The sequence below is a fragment of the Primulina eburnea genome, chromosome 9, assembly GCF_022965805.1.
Source record: "Primulina eburnea isolate SZY01 chromosome 9, ASM2296580v1, whole genome shotgun sequence".
NCBI classification, from domain to species: Eukaryota; Viridiplantae; Streptophyta; class Magnoliopsida; order Lamiales; family Gesneriaceae; genus Primulina; species Primulina eburnea.
In genome coordinates this window covers 23,271,135-23,284,922 of record NC_133109.1, presented here as the reverse complement: position 1 = coordinate 23,284,922, position 13,788 = coordinate 23,271,135, and positions in this window count along the sequence as shown.

Genomic DNA, 13,788 nt, shown 5'->3' with positions numbered 1-13,788 from the left:
TAAGATTTTTATATCTTTCTCAGAAAACAGATAAAATATTTGTCTTCTCGATAAAACAACGAGTCTGCTGGTTTTATCAAAGTGCTCAAATATTTCATTACTTTGAAACTTCCAGCAGACGTTATCATAAAACGACAAATCTTCTTCTGTTTACTCTTAATAACTGTCTGGACAGCCCGCCTCTTTCAAATTTTAAAATCATTCGTGTCTCTTACAAACTCTGCATGTCTTTTCAAATACTCAACCGTAAACATACTGACACGTGTCCTTGTGTTTACTTGACGGCTGTACATTTATTTTAAAATATCACTTTCTCGCTTTTCACTATTACTGTCTCAAAACTTTTGTTACTCAGCTACTGCTTTCTCTTAAACATCTTCTCTCTACTGCAAAATCTATCTGACTCTTTCCTACTTACAGAAATGGCCGGAGCATATACTCTTAATGTCTATCAAGTCAACTTTGCTTCAGTTCTCAATATCAAAGATGAGAACCTTGTTAAAATGTTTCAAGCCCTTGAAAAATCAGGACTTCAACAATTCTTGGAAACACCCGCTGTAATATACAAAACTGCCCTTCTGGACTTCTATGCTAAGGCAACTGTTCATGAAGGAAAGATCAATCATTCTCAAGGAGACGCATCCATCTCCATTGATGCCGCACTGTTGGGAGCAACTTTCCTCCTCCCACTTTCAGGTATCTCTGAACTCTCTGATATTTCTAAGCTAGAAATGTTTACTGCTCTCAGCACTTTCTCAGCTTCTGGAGAAGAACTGTCTCCCTCTTGCTACAAAAAGTTCCTCAAAATGGAATATCAAGTTCTTGTTGATATTGTGGCGAAAGCTCTGTTAGTCAAAGCTGGCACGTTCGATAAACTAACAAAGGATAAAGTCCAAGTGATGGTTGTCATCACTTCAGGAACTAAAGTGGATTGGAGTCGTATTCTATTCCGAATTATGAAAGAAATGGTTACAAAGAAAAGCTCTTGATTTGCTGTTCAGATCAGCACAATGTTAAAGGATGCTGGTTTCGCTCTTACAAGTGAACAGAATGCTGCTTCTGTAACAATGATTGATGCTGAAAATGTACTCGCTTTAAGGCCCAAGTCAACTGTGGCTGAATTTGTTGTTTTGAAAAAGGAGATTGGAGAAACTCTTTTTGAGGTTCAAAGACCTCAAAGAAAGATTAAAAGGAAGAGAGTGATTATCTCTACTGATTCTTACAAAACAGTATCCGAAGAGTCTGCTGCTCATATTCAACCATCCTTACCACCAACTCCCATCAAAAAGAAAGCTCATAATGTTCTTAATATCAAGAAGACAACAGAACTTTCTGAAATTGAGAGTATACCAGTCAGACAAGTGTTTACAGAAGTTGTTTCTTTTGCACGACCCACTGCTCCTACTTCACTACCAGCTGCTGCATCTGTACCAGCAACATCTATGGCTTCAATTTTCAGACCGGTGTCTGGAATTTTAATTCGAGAACCAACTATGGGGTCTTATGCCTTCGACCCATTTTGCCTATCTCATCGACCGATAAAGGCAAAGGAAAGCTGAATGAAGAACCACAAATTCTTGGACCCAAGACATTTGTGACCACTGGTGTTGATCTTCACTTGGCAGAAATAGAAAGCTCTGCCAATGATGACATGAATTTCTTTGACGAATGGCACAAGGTCCGAGTTTTTCATTCTTTTGCATACTTCCAGAAGAAAGGGTCTTATGGGAAAATGATGAACACTGAGAAGAAGGTTTTTCAGCTTGCCCAAACTGAAAATATAATCGAGGCAATGCGTAGAAGAAACTACATCCTCGAACAGCTGAAATGTCAGAAGTTAGAATCTGTTCTGAAAACTCCTGAGTCAAATTTTGATCCTACGATTCCTACTGCTATTCAGGATCAAAACGTCATTCATATTCTAACTGACAGATTGAAACAGATGAGTGAGCAACTTCTTGCTCAAGAACAGGCCTTTGAAGAGCCAATTGAATATCATGTCGGCTTTGTTCCAGACTTTCCACAGATTCAGATAGTTGAGGAACGGACTCCAGCTTCACCAAAGGCTCCTGCTCTCAGTACTCCTGCATCACCAGATAGGCCTCTTCAGTCATCATCTCTCCTGTCTGTGCGTGAACTGGCTTCAGTGGAAGAAGTCATTGAATCAATTGTTCCCACGTCCTCTACTGCTCAGGAAACTGATCCAGCTACTTCGTTAGTCCCATCATCTTCTCCAACAGCAGACCAACCCATGGCAGAATCAGATGCTATATCCTCTTTGCCAAATTTAGAGAACTTTTCTGCTGCACATCAATCAGAAATGAAAATTCTTTTGAATCAGCAATCTGAACCTATGATTGCAGACCAATCAGTTATACCTGCTGAAATTGTTCCATCAGAAGAGAACTTGGTCTCTGCATTTGTTGCTCCTGATGAAGAGACTGTTCCTACAAACACTACTGCCGAACCAACTGTCACTACTGTTCCAGATAAAAGCTCTGCTAACCCTGGCCCTTCTACTGATTTGGTGGATACCATTTCCCATACCAAAAATCAAGTCTCTACTGCGTTGATTGTCACTAATCCTGTACAAACTCACACGGATATTTGCCTTGCTGAAATAAGGCAACGCTTGCTTTAACGAACTCCATCACCAGAATCAGAACCATTCAATTTAGAGTTTCAGATTGACACTCTACAAAGGGAACTCAATAATCTTTCTGATTTAGTCAAGCGGATGTCTCGTGAAAGTGTAGCAGAATTCAGTGGTGCTCAGTTCTTCCGAGAACGAATGTCCAAAGAAATACATAAAACGGCGGAATCTATGGATAGAATGTATGCTGGAACCATTTTTTTCAGACAAGCTATATCCAGAAATCATGGTCATATCATGCTTGCTCAATCTGACATGCTTAATCGACTCACCGAGCATGATGATCTCATTCGTTCATTTTCCACCTCCATGGAATTAATAGATGCCAAGATTGACTCTCAAACTCAATCTCTAACTACTCTTAATGATCGAATCTCTACTCAGGCTCCATATCTGGAAATGTTGACCAATGACATTCAAAATTTGTCTGGAAGAATGGATGAATTTATGGCCCGTATTATTGCCGTTGATGCCAAAAAGGGGGAAGAACAACAAAGAGGAAGAAGAGATCCATCTGAACCAGAACAAAGGAGATCAGAAGACCAGGCGGAACCTTCAGATAGAAGATTTTAGGATCCTCTAAATGAAGAAGTCATATACAGGGACATTGGAACTAATGATTGACAATTTATTTTGTTAATTTCACTGATATTATCCTTTTGCTAACTGTTATCTGTTCTTTAACGCTTTCCTACTGTTTAGGTTTTGGCATCACCACAAAGAGGGAAATTGATAGACATGAATTAATTGTGGCGATGAAAATAAAAACCAGCAGCATTCTTTAAGAAAACAGTAGACGATAAGAAAATCAGAAGCTACTGCTCTAGTAAAACAAAAGCAGTAGAAAGGATAGAAAAACAGAATCAGAAGAAGATGTTACATAACGGGACTATTTTAAATGTTACCGTTAAGTTTACCAAGTACTAGTATTAATTGCAGCATTAAATACTGTACGGAGTCATTTAATTCACTTTACCAATTTTAGTATAAATCAGGACTGATTGTCTAATAGCTTTTCTGCAGGAACCTTTGTAGGTAATAAAGCTGATTCAATCAGAAGTCTGAAGACATATTCTGATCATAGATGTTGAACTCAGTCACTTATATATACATGGAACAAACCCATATAGAGGACACGACAGTGCGCAAAATATCTTTCAAGGATCAACGCTATTTCGCTCAACAGAACAACCTCGAAATTCCTTGATAACTTTGAGTTCAACACAAAGAAAAGTAGCACACGCTTCATAGCAAATATCTGATCTTTTGAAGATCATCTTGTGCTACTGTTTCTTACACTCTTCACAATCATTTACAACACTTATACTTTATCAGAAGAGTTTGTAATCTGAAAAGAGTCTTTTCAGAACTTTGTGTATCATGTTTTCACTGTGTTGAGTAACTAAGAGTTTCAGTAGGAAAAAGTGTAAATCCTTCTGAAGTGGGTGTGCACAAGAGTTGTACTGTAATATCCAAAGTCTTTTAGTGATACCTTCTGGAAACAGGAGAAGGGGAGACGTAGAAGATTTCATCTTCGAACTTCCATAAACAACTACTGTCTACTGTTATTACTGTCTTTCACCTACTTCATCAGATTGTTTCTGCACCTATAATTGTTATCTGGTGAAAGTATACGCAACAAGATAAACTATTATCTCTAACAGGATTTTAGTACCTCCTTAGAAAGAAAAAAGAGTAGAGTTTATTCACCCCCCTCTAAACTCAACTTCAATCCACAACATTTTGAAATGACCATCCTAAATGACATTATAAAATATTTACAATGTCGATGCAAATTGTTCATGGGTTTCCTAACTTCCACATATATGTACTTTAATTGGGATATAACATAATTTAAGCATATTAATACCATAATGGTTTAACATGCACTTGAATTATAACATTTTGTTCCTCAATTTTGAGAGATTCTATCTAGGTTCACACAATGAATGCATGTCACTAGTAACAATTCGAGCCACATTGTGCTCAACTGATAGAAAAATATACCTAGTTACAGTTATGTACGTAGTTTGATGTGGATAGATGAGACATGTTTAAGAGTAAAACTTAGGATGTTTCAAACTTATAACAATATATATTAACGGAAACCAGTATATATGTTAAACGCACATATTAAGTTAGATAAGATGTTATTGTCTTTAAATCTCTCCAAATCATTTTTAAATTATCATTATAGACTATTATACAATGTCGATACAATCGATTTGTGACTTTTCATACTTCTGCTTATATCTACTTCTAATTGAGATTGTTCGTAATTCATGCATATCGATAATAGAAATAGCTCAAATATTATATTCGGGTTGTAAAAATTTTTACTTCGATGTAAGAGGTATCATGTAAATTGCAGGTTTTTCATTTTTTGTAAATTGCAGTTTTATAACAATTTATCATGTAAATTGCAGGTTTTTCATTTTTAGTCATCGATGTAAGACGTCCTGTAAGTCGTCTATGAACGTCGGACTCTCTCACCTTCAACTGGTGGTATCCTGATCGAAGATCTATCTTCGAGAATACTGATGCTCCCTGAAGTTAATCAAATATATTCTCGATTCTAGGCAGTGGATATTTATTCTTAACGGTGACCCGGTTCAACTCCCAGTAATCAATGCAAAGCCGCATGCTGCAGTCCTTCTTTTTAACAAACAGTGCCGGTGCGCCCCATGGAGAAAATCTCAAGCGAATGAAACCCTTATCTAGCAAACCATGTATCTGATCCTTCAACTCTTTCATCTCTGCAGGTGCTAGATGATAGGGTGCCTTAGAGATCGGCGATGTACCTAGCATCAGCTCGATAGAAAAGTCCACCTCTCTATCTGGTGGATTTCCTGAAACATCGTTTTGGAAAACGCTGGGAAATTCGTGACTACCTCGACATCCTCTAGCCTCGGACTGACTGGTTCGGTCACTGTCACAAAACTCGCCAAAAATGCCTGGAAGCCTCTCCTCATGGGCTTCCTCGCACAGATACAAGAAATGATGTGCGGCATCTGCTGGTGTCTGGCTGTCTCAAAAATAAATGACTGACCGCTGGGAGATCAGATAGATACTGACCTTCATTGAAAATCTATAGCGGCTCCGTTCGAAGAAAGCCAATCCATACCCAAAATAATATCAAACTCCGGCAAAGGTAGCATAATCAAATCTGCCTCTACCATATTTTTTCTAACCGAAACTCCAATCTCTTCATTATCTGCGATGTAAACATCTGATCTGTGGACGAAATCGAAACTCTGAAACCCAAATCCATAGCCTCTTGTATGATTCCTAGTCGCTTGACAAATGACTCGGATATAATGAATGCGTAGCATCAGAATCTAGCAATGTATACATGGCTACACCTGAAATTAATAACCTCCATGCGACAAAACATACCATCAAATATGTTCGTGTTGAAACTTAAGAAATTTAATATAGTTTTCAAAACATTTAATCCTTAAATCATGTAAACAACTAAACGTATTCAGTAAATTGCTGTAAACGTAAACATGTAGGTGATAGCATTGAAAACATTTAAACTTACAGACTTGAGGCTTGAAGACTGAGCTGCTGAAGGTGGCGGTGGCACAACCCTATACAGGACCCTTGCTCTGATATCAACTGAAACATCTACTGCTAAAAAAACTATTAGGAATTTTTTTTTGTAAGCTAAATCTCAAAATATTCATTTTTTATGCATGCATGCGATAACAGCTGAAATTTACACATTTTAATATAAAAATATTCAACTATCAGTAAAAACACTGCAGTTAAAAGTGTGACAAAACTTCAAAACCTAGACAGTAGAGCAAAGTGATTTAAAAGTAAAACATGTAAAAATCCTGACAACCATCAACACATAAAAATGAAAGAGTATGAAAATATCAATGATATCTCCTAACTCAAATCAAAATGTGCGAAAAATATGGTCATTGGGTTAGTGTGCGCACATCCAACCCCACATACTCAGTCTTAGACGCCTCCAGTCTTCTCATCAATATGCTCATCTGCATCATTCACCCCTAATGTTTAATCCTTAAATCATGTAAACAGCTAAACATATTTAGTAAATTACTATAAACGTAAACATGCAGGTTATAGCATTGAAAACATTTAAACTTACAGACTTGAGGCTTGAAGACTGAGATGCTGAAGCTGGCGGTGGCACAAAACTATAGAATACCCTTGCTTTGATACCAACTGAAACATCTACTGTTAAAAAAAACTGCTAGGAATTTTTTTGTAAGCTAAATCTCGAAATATACATTTTTTTATGCATGCATGTATGCGATAACAGCTGAAATTTACACATTTTTTAAAAAAAGTATTCAACTATCAGTAAAACACTACAGTTAAAAATGTGACAAAATGTCAAACACTAGACCGTCGAGCAAAGTGATTCAAAAGTAAAACATGCAAAAGCCCTAACAAACATCAACATATAAAAATGAAAGAGTGTGAATATATCCATGATCTCTCCTAACTCATAAACATAATGTGCGGAAAATATGGTCCTCGGGTTAGCGTACGTACATCCAACCCCGCCTACTCAGTCTTCGGTGCCTCCAGTCTGCTCATCAATATTGTGGGGACCCGGACGCTAATCATCTTCTTAATCGTCATTGGGACTAATTTAATCACTTATAATAAACAGTGTCTAAATTTTTTTTTAAAGTACATTATCAAAGGCGGAACGTAATGGCATACATTTTAATATACATGTCATTATTAAAAGTACAAGTCTTGCACTATATACAATCAGTCTCACTAAGGTTTAACAACTATATAGCTAGTGTTTAAACCCTATCTCTAGTCCAAGTCCGTAGTCTCCACTCTAATCTCGATCTTTCTTCACCTTTGTGACCCTGAACCTGTCCCACCTGTTGCCATGCACACATACAAACACGACAACAGCCGGATAACTCCGGTGAGAATAAAATCCCAGTATAAACAATGTATCAATGCAATCATATAAAGCATATATAAAAGCACAAACAAACATCAAAACATGTATCCAATCTGACTACATGAATCAATACAAATCTGTATTTAAATCAATGACTCGTTATCTCATCTCAATTAATTTCTAATCTAGGGATCCCAATCTAATTTAGACTTTGGCATTCTATATCGAATATCTACAATAGAAGTCGATCTACTTCTAAGCTCATCGATATACCACAAGTCTAGGGTCTTAGCGGTTCTGCTAAAGACTTGGCGATTCTGCCCTAGCTAGGCTGATCTGCCCTAGACTCGAACTCTTGCTCTGCTATAGTTCAATAGACTAAACATATCAATTAATTTACAAATATCAATGCAATGAAATAAAGTATGTGATTTAGGGAATCTCCAGTCAAACCTAACTCGAGTTGTGCAATCCCAAATCAATATTTATTTATACCTTTCGTTTTGTCGCTCTGATACAATCGAAGTCTCGACTCAAAGTCTGTCAATGTTCAATCTGGCAATGACAATATCAATATACTGCATCAATATTCTATTCAAATCAAGACATCTCTGTCTAATAAAATTCTGACGGTACAACAGTACAATCCTGCGATACCCGTGATACTACACCAGTATATACAAATTCCAATAACTTATAATCAACCAACGTACAAATCTGACATCAATTCTAATCAATTCCATTCTGAAAATCATAACAATTCCATATGATATTTGTTTCTTAATTTGACTTTGATTCTATGATGTCTACTATGTCAAGAGCACCATATATGAATCGTATCTGATTCTGGACATAGCATAATTTCAAATCTTAACAAAATGTAACGAAACTTACGTCCTGTAGTAGCTGTCGTTGCTAGGAACACGGTGCCGTACTCGGATTCAACTTTGGACGGCCGGATTGTTCGTAAATCAAATTCTGAATAAAAACTCAATTCCTCCCTCGGCTTCTTGTTTTCTTTCCTCTGAATTCTTTAAAGATTACTATGTGTGTATATATATATATATATACTTTGCATGCTTAAGGCGAGGTGGCGCATCTCTTCACAAAACACGTCTCGCGCATATGCGCGACCCTTCTCGGCGCATATGCGCGAGACAGTATGTCTCGACGCGTACACTTCAAGCACTCGCGCATATGCGCGACCTGCCTCCGTGCATATGCACGAGGTCCTCTGCCATGTTCGCGCACATGGGCGCAGTACTGTCGCGCTCATGCGCGACACTCTCTGGACTTGACAATCTCAAGTGCACACACTCGCGCATATGCGCGCACATTCTTGGCGCATATGGGCGAGGTTCTCTGCCCAACTCGCGCATATGCGCCCGGTCTGGTCGCGCATATGCGCGAGGGCTTATTCCTCGCACATTCAAAACTCATCACGCAATTTCATTCCATGTCTCGGTTAGCCCTTTAATAATCGTCTCGGTTAAAAATCAATAATCATAATTTACACGATATAAAATCTCGGGCATTACATTTCTCCCCCCCCCCCCCCTAAGATACGATTTCTTCCCCGAAATCACAGGCAATCAATCGTATCAATAAGGAGCATATACAGAAACTGTATAGGAAATTTACATTATCGAAATAACTCTGGGAATAATTGTCTCATGTCTGATTCAGTCTCTCAGGTTGCTTCTTCAGTGCCATGACGAGTCCATTGAACTTTCACAAGTGGAATGGTCTTTGTTCTGAGCTGTTTTTCTTTACGATCAATAATCTGAATCAGGTTTTTCAACATAGCGCAACGTCTCATCCAGTTCGGCCTCGTCTGGCTGAATAGCATGTGAAGCATCAGGAAGGTATTTCCTTAATAACGATACATGAAAGACATCATGTATCCCGGATAATGAAGGTGGTAAAGCGAGTCGATAGGCACGATCTCCTATCTTCTCGAGAATCTCATAAGGCCCAATGTATCGAGGAGACAGTTTCTCTTTCTTGCCAAATTTGACAACTTACCAACGGTCTACGTCGAACATTGGCATATTTGGCATGTCTGTCTTGCGCTGCCTTCATTTTCTTTGGAATTAGCTTCACTTTTTCTGTCATATCTCTGATCATGTCGGGTCCAATCTCAGGAACTTAAGAGATATCATCCCAATATAGAGGGGATCGACACTTCTTTCCGTATAACGCTTCAAATGGTGCCATCTCAATACTCGTCTGATAGCTGTTGTTGTACGAAAACTCACAAAGAGGCAATGCATCTTGCCAATTAGTGCTAAAATCAATCACTAATGCTCTCAGCATATCTTCCAGTGTCTCGATAGTCCGCTCTGACTGTCCGTCGGTCTGTGGATGATATGCGGTACTCAGATGTAACTTCGTACCGAGAGCCTGCTACAAACTCTGCCAGAAGTGCGAAGTAAATCGAGGATCACGGTCTGATACAATTGACTTCGGCACTCCGTGCAATCTGACCACTTCTCTGACATAAATCTCTGCTATCTGGTCAAATCTGTACGTCATCTTGTACGGAATAAAACATGAGGATTTGGTCAATCGATCAATCACGACCCAAATCGCATCACAACCTCTGGAGGAACGCGGCAATTGTATCACAAAATCCATGGAAATGTGATCCCATTTTCATTCAGGGATAGACAAACTCTGTAATAATCCTCCTTGTTTCTTTCTCTCTGCTTTCACATGTTGGCAATTTAGGCATTTGGAAACAAATTCTGCAATATCAGTCTTCATCTGTTTCCACCAAAACTGTCTTTTCAAATCGTTGTACATCTTTCTGCCGCCAGGATGAATACTGAATTGACTGTTATGCGCTTCTGACAATATCTGTCGTTTCAAATCTGAAACATTTGGCACAACTAGAAGATTATTCACATACAAGACGTTATCACGTACCTGATACTTTGATCGATGCCCTGTTCTGACCATCGATACTGATCTCTGTACATTCTGATCAACTTTCCGAGCCGCTTTAATCCTCATAATCAGCTCTGGTTCTACTTGCACCGTATAAAGTCTCAACGGTTTATAATCTGTTTCAAATGCTATTCCAGACAAACAGCAATCTTCTATCAAATTTGAAACACTGATCGTCGATAAGAATAAAGAACATACCTTTCGACTCATTGCGTCTGCTGCAGCATTAGACTTTCCTGGATAGTATTTGATTTCACAATCAAAGTCTTTAAGCAAATCCAGCCATCTTCTCTGTCTCATATTCAATTCAGATTGTGAAAACAGATATTTCAAACTCTTATGATCAGAATATATCTCAAACTTCTCACCGTAAAGATAGTGTCGCCATATCTTTAAGGAAAAGACAATGGCTGCCAATTCAAGGTCATGAATTGGATAACGGGTCTCATGTGATTTAAGTTGTCTTGAGGCATAAGCAATAACATGCCCTCGCTGCATCAGAACACATCCCAATCCTCTGTGACAAGCGTCGCAATAAACCACAAAATCACCAGTACCGGAAGGGATAGTCAATACCGGAGCACTGGTCAATCTCTTTTTCAACTCCAGAAAACTAGTCTCACATTCTTCAAACCAAACAAATGGAGCATTCTTCTGAGTCATCTGAGTTATTGGTTTAGCTATACTTGATAAATGTTTAATGAAACGGCGGTAATATCCTGCTAAACCCATAAAACTGCGAATTTTGGGTACTCATGTCGGTTTTGGCCAAGAAATCACGGCTTCAACTTTACTGGGATCTACTGATATCCCGTCTCCAGATATAATATGACTCAGAAATACTACATGTCTTAACCAAAACTCATATTTCGACAGCTTAGCATATAATTTCTCAGTCCTTAAAATTCGCAACACAGTTCTTAAATGCTCAGCATGCTCACTCATATTCTTTGAATAAATCAAAATATCATCAATGAATATAATTACAAATTAATCGAGATATTTCTGGAATACACGGTTCATTAATCCCATAAATACAGCTGGAGCATTCGTCAGACCAAACGGCATGACAATAAATTCATAGTGTCCATACCTAGTTCTGAATGTTGTCTTTGAGATATCAGAATCTCTGACTCTCAGCTGATGATATCCAGATCTCAAATCGATCTTGGAATATACCGAAGAACCCTGCAACTGGTCAAATAAATCATCAATACGAGGCAAGGGATATTTATTCTTTACCGTTGCCTTGTTCAGTTGCCGATAATCGATACAAAGTCTCATCGAACCGTCTTTTTTTCTTACAAACAATACTGGAGCACCCCAAGGAGACACACTCGGTCTGATGTATCCCTTGGCCAGTAGATCCTCCAACTGATCTTTCAGCTCTTTTAATTCTATCGGTGCCATTCTGTACGGAGTTCTAGAAATCGGAACTGTACCTAGCATCAATTCGATGCTGAAGTCTATCTCTCAGGATGGAGGCAATCCCGGAATTTCATCTGGAAAGACGTCAGCAAACTCACATACCACTGGCAGGTCTGCCAATTATGGACTCGAATTCAGTATTTCTACTGAATAAACAAGGAATCCCTCTGCTCTTTTTTGTAACAATCGAGTCATAGATAATACGGATACTAAAGGAATTATCGATCTAGAACCCTTACCGTAAAATTTCCACTCTTCAGCCATATCTGGTCTGAATCTTACAATCTTGTGGAAACAATCAACAGTTGCTCTGTACTTGGTCAGCATATCAATACCGATAATACAATCAAAACCGGACAACCCAAGTACGATGCAATCTAATTCAATCTCATGCCCGTCATACTGTAGTACACAATGTTTTACAGAATTTACGGATATCAAACCTGTCCCCAAAGGAGAAGAGACAGACACTACAGTAGCTAAAGACTCTACAGGCAATGCATGACTTAATGCAAACCGTTCAGAAATAAATGTATGTGAAGCACCGGTATCAATCAATACATAAGCAGGGTAACCACATAAGGAACAGTTACCTACCACAACGTCATCTGGTGCTTCCTGGGCCTGCTCCTCTGTCAAAGCGAATACTATGTCCTGCTGTCTAGGAGGCTAACTACCTGTCTGGCTTCCTCCTGGTCTTTGCTGTGACTGAGCTGGCACTGGCTGAAATGTATGAACAGCAGCTGCTCATCTCTCAGTCTGTGCTGCTGATCCTGATGACTCGGCTCCCTGGGATCTTTGGAACCCTCTCTGTGGACACACTTTAGCAAAGTGTCCCGGCTGTTTACAAAAATTTCAACTACCAATCACTCTCTGGCATTGCTCAGTTGCATGTCTTCCTCCGCAAGTTCTACAATAAACTCCATTGTAACTCTTACTCTGTCGGGAACCACCGGAGCTAGAAGAACTACTGCCAGATTTCTTAAATTGCTTTCCTCTGGCTTTCAAAAATTCTTTCTTCCCACCACTGCTGCTGCCACCCTCAAATCTGGGAGGTGGTGGTTGTTGTCTCGGTGCTGGAGGCACAAATGAAGCCCCTTTCTGTCTCATAAGACCGGATTCTGCTCCTTTGGCTCTGTCCATGGCGTCAGTAAATTTATTCAGTCGCCCTGTGTTCACCAATGTAAAAATCTCAGGGTTCAATCCATTGATGAACTGATCAGCAGTAGCTTCTTCACTTTCAGCAACTTGTGGAGCAAATCTCAACAAGGTAGAGAACTTGGACACATACTCTTCTATGTTCATCTGTCCCTATCTCAGATTAGCAAACTCGGCTCTCTTGTCCTTCCTATACGACACTGGAAAGAACCTCAGATAGAATTTAGTTCTAAATACATTCTAGGTAATGGTCGTACCTCGGTGTTCCAATGCCCTCTTCGTCGTAATCCACTAGTTCTTTGCAACGTCGTGTAACTTGTGTCCTATCAGTTTCACTTTCCGCTCATCAGTATATTTCAAAGACTCAAATAGCATTTCAATATCATCCAGCCAATTCTCACAATCCACGGAAGTCTCCGTTCCCCTCAAAGTTGGTGGGTGAAATGACTGAAATCTTTTCAAGAGTGTCTCCATTGGAGTAGTTGTGACATCCATCGGAGGATTTGAAGTACTGCCCTGTTCTGGGATTCGTCTGGGAGGCATATCTGGTTATCAACAGGATTAATAACCCAAATACAATAACCAGCTTCAGCCCTCCTCTGATCATCTTACTGCTGATCTAGAATCGGTGCTGATCCATTCTCAATAAAATATATTACTATATCAAATCAGATAAGAAAGTAACATGTATTAA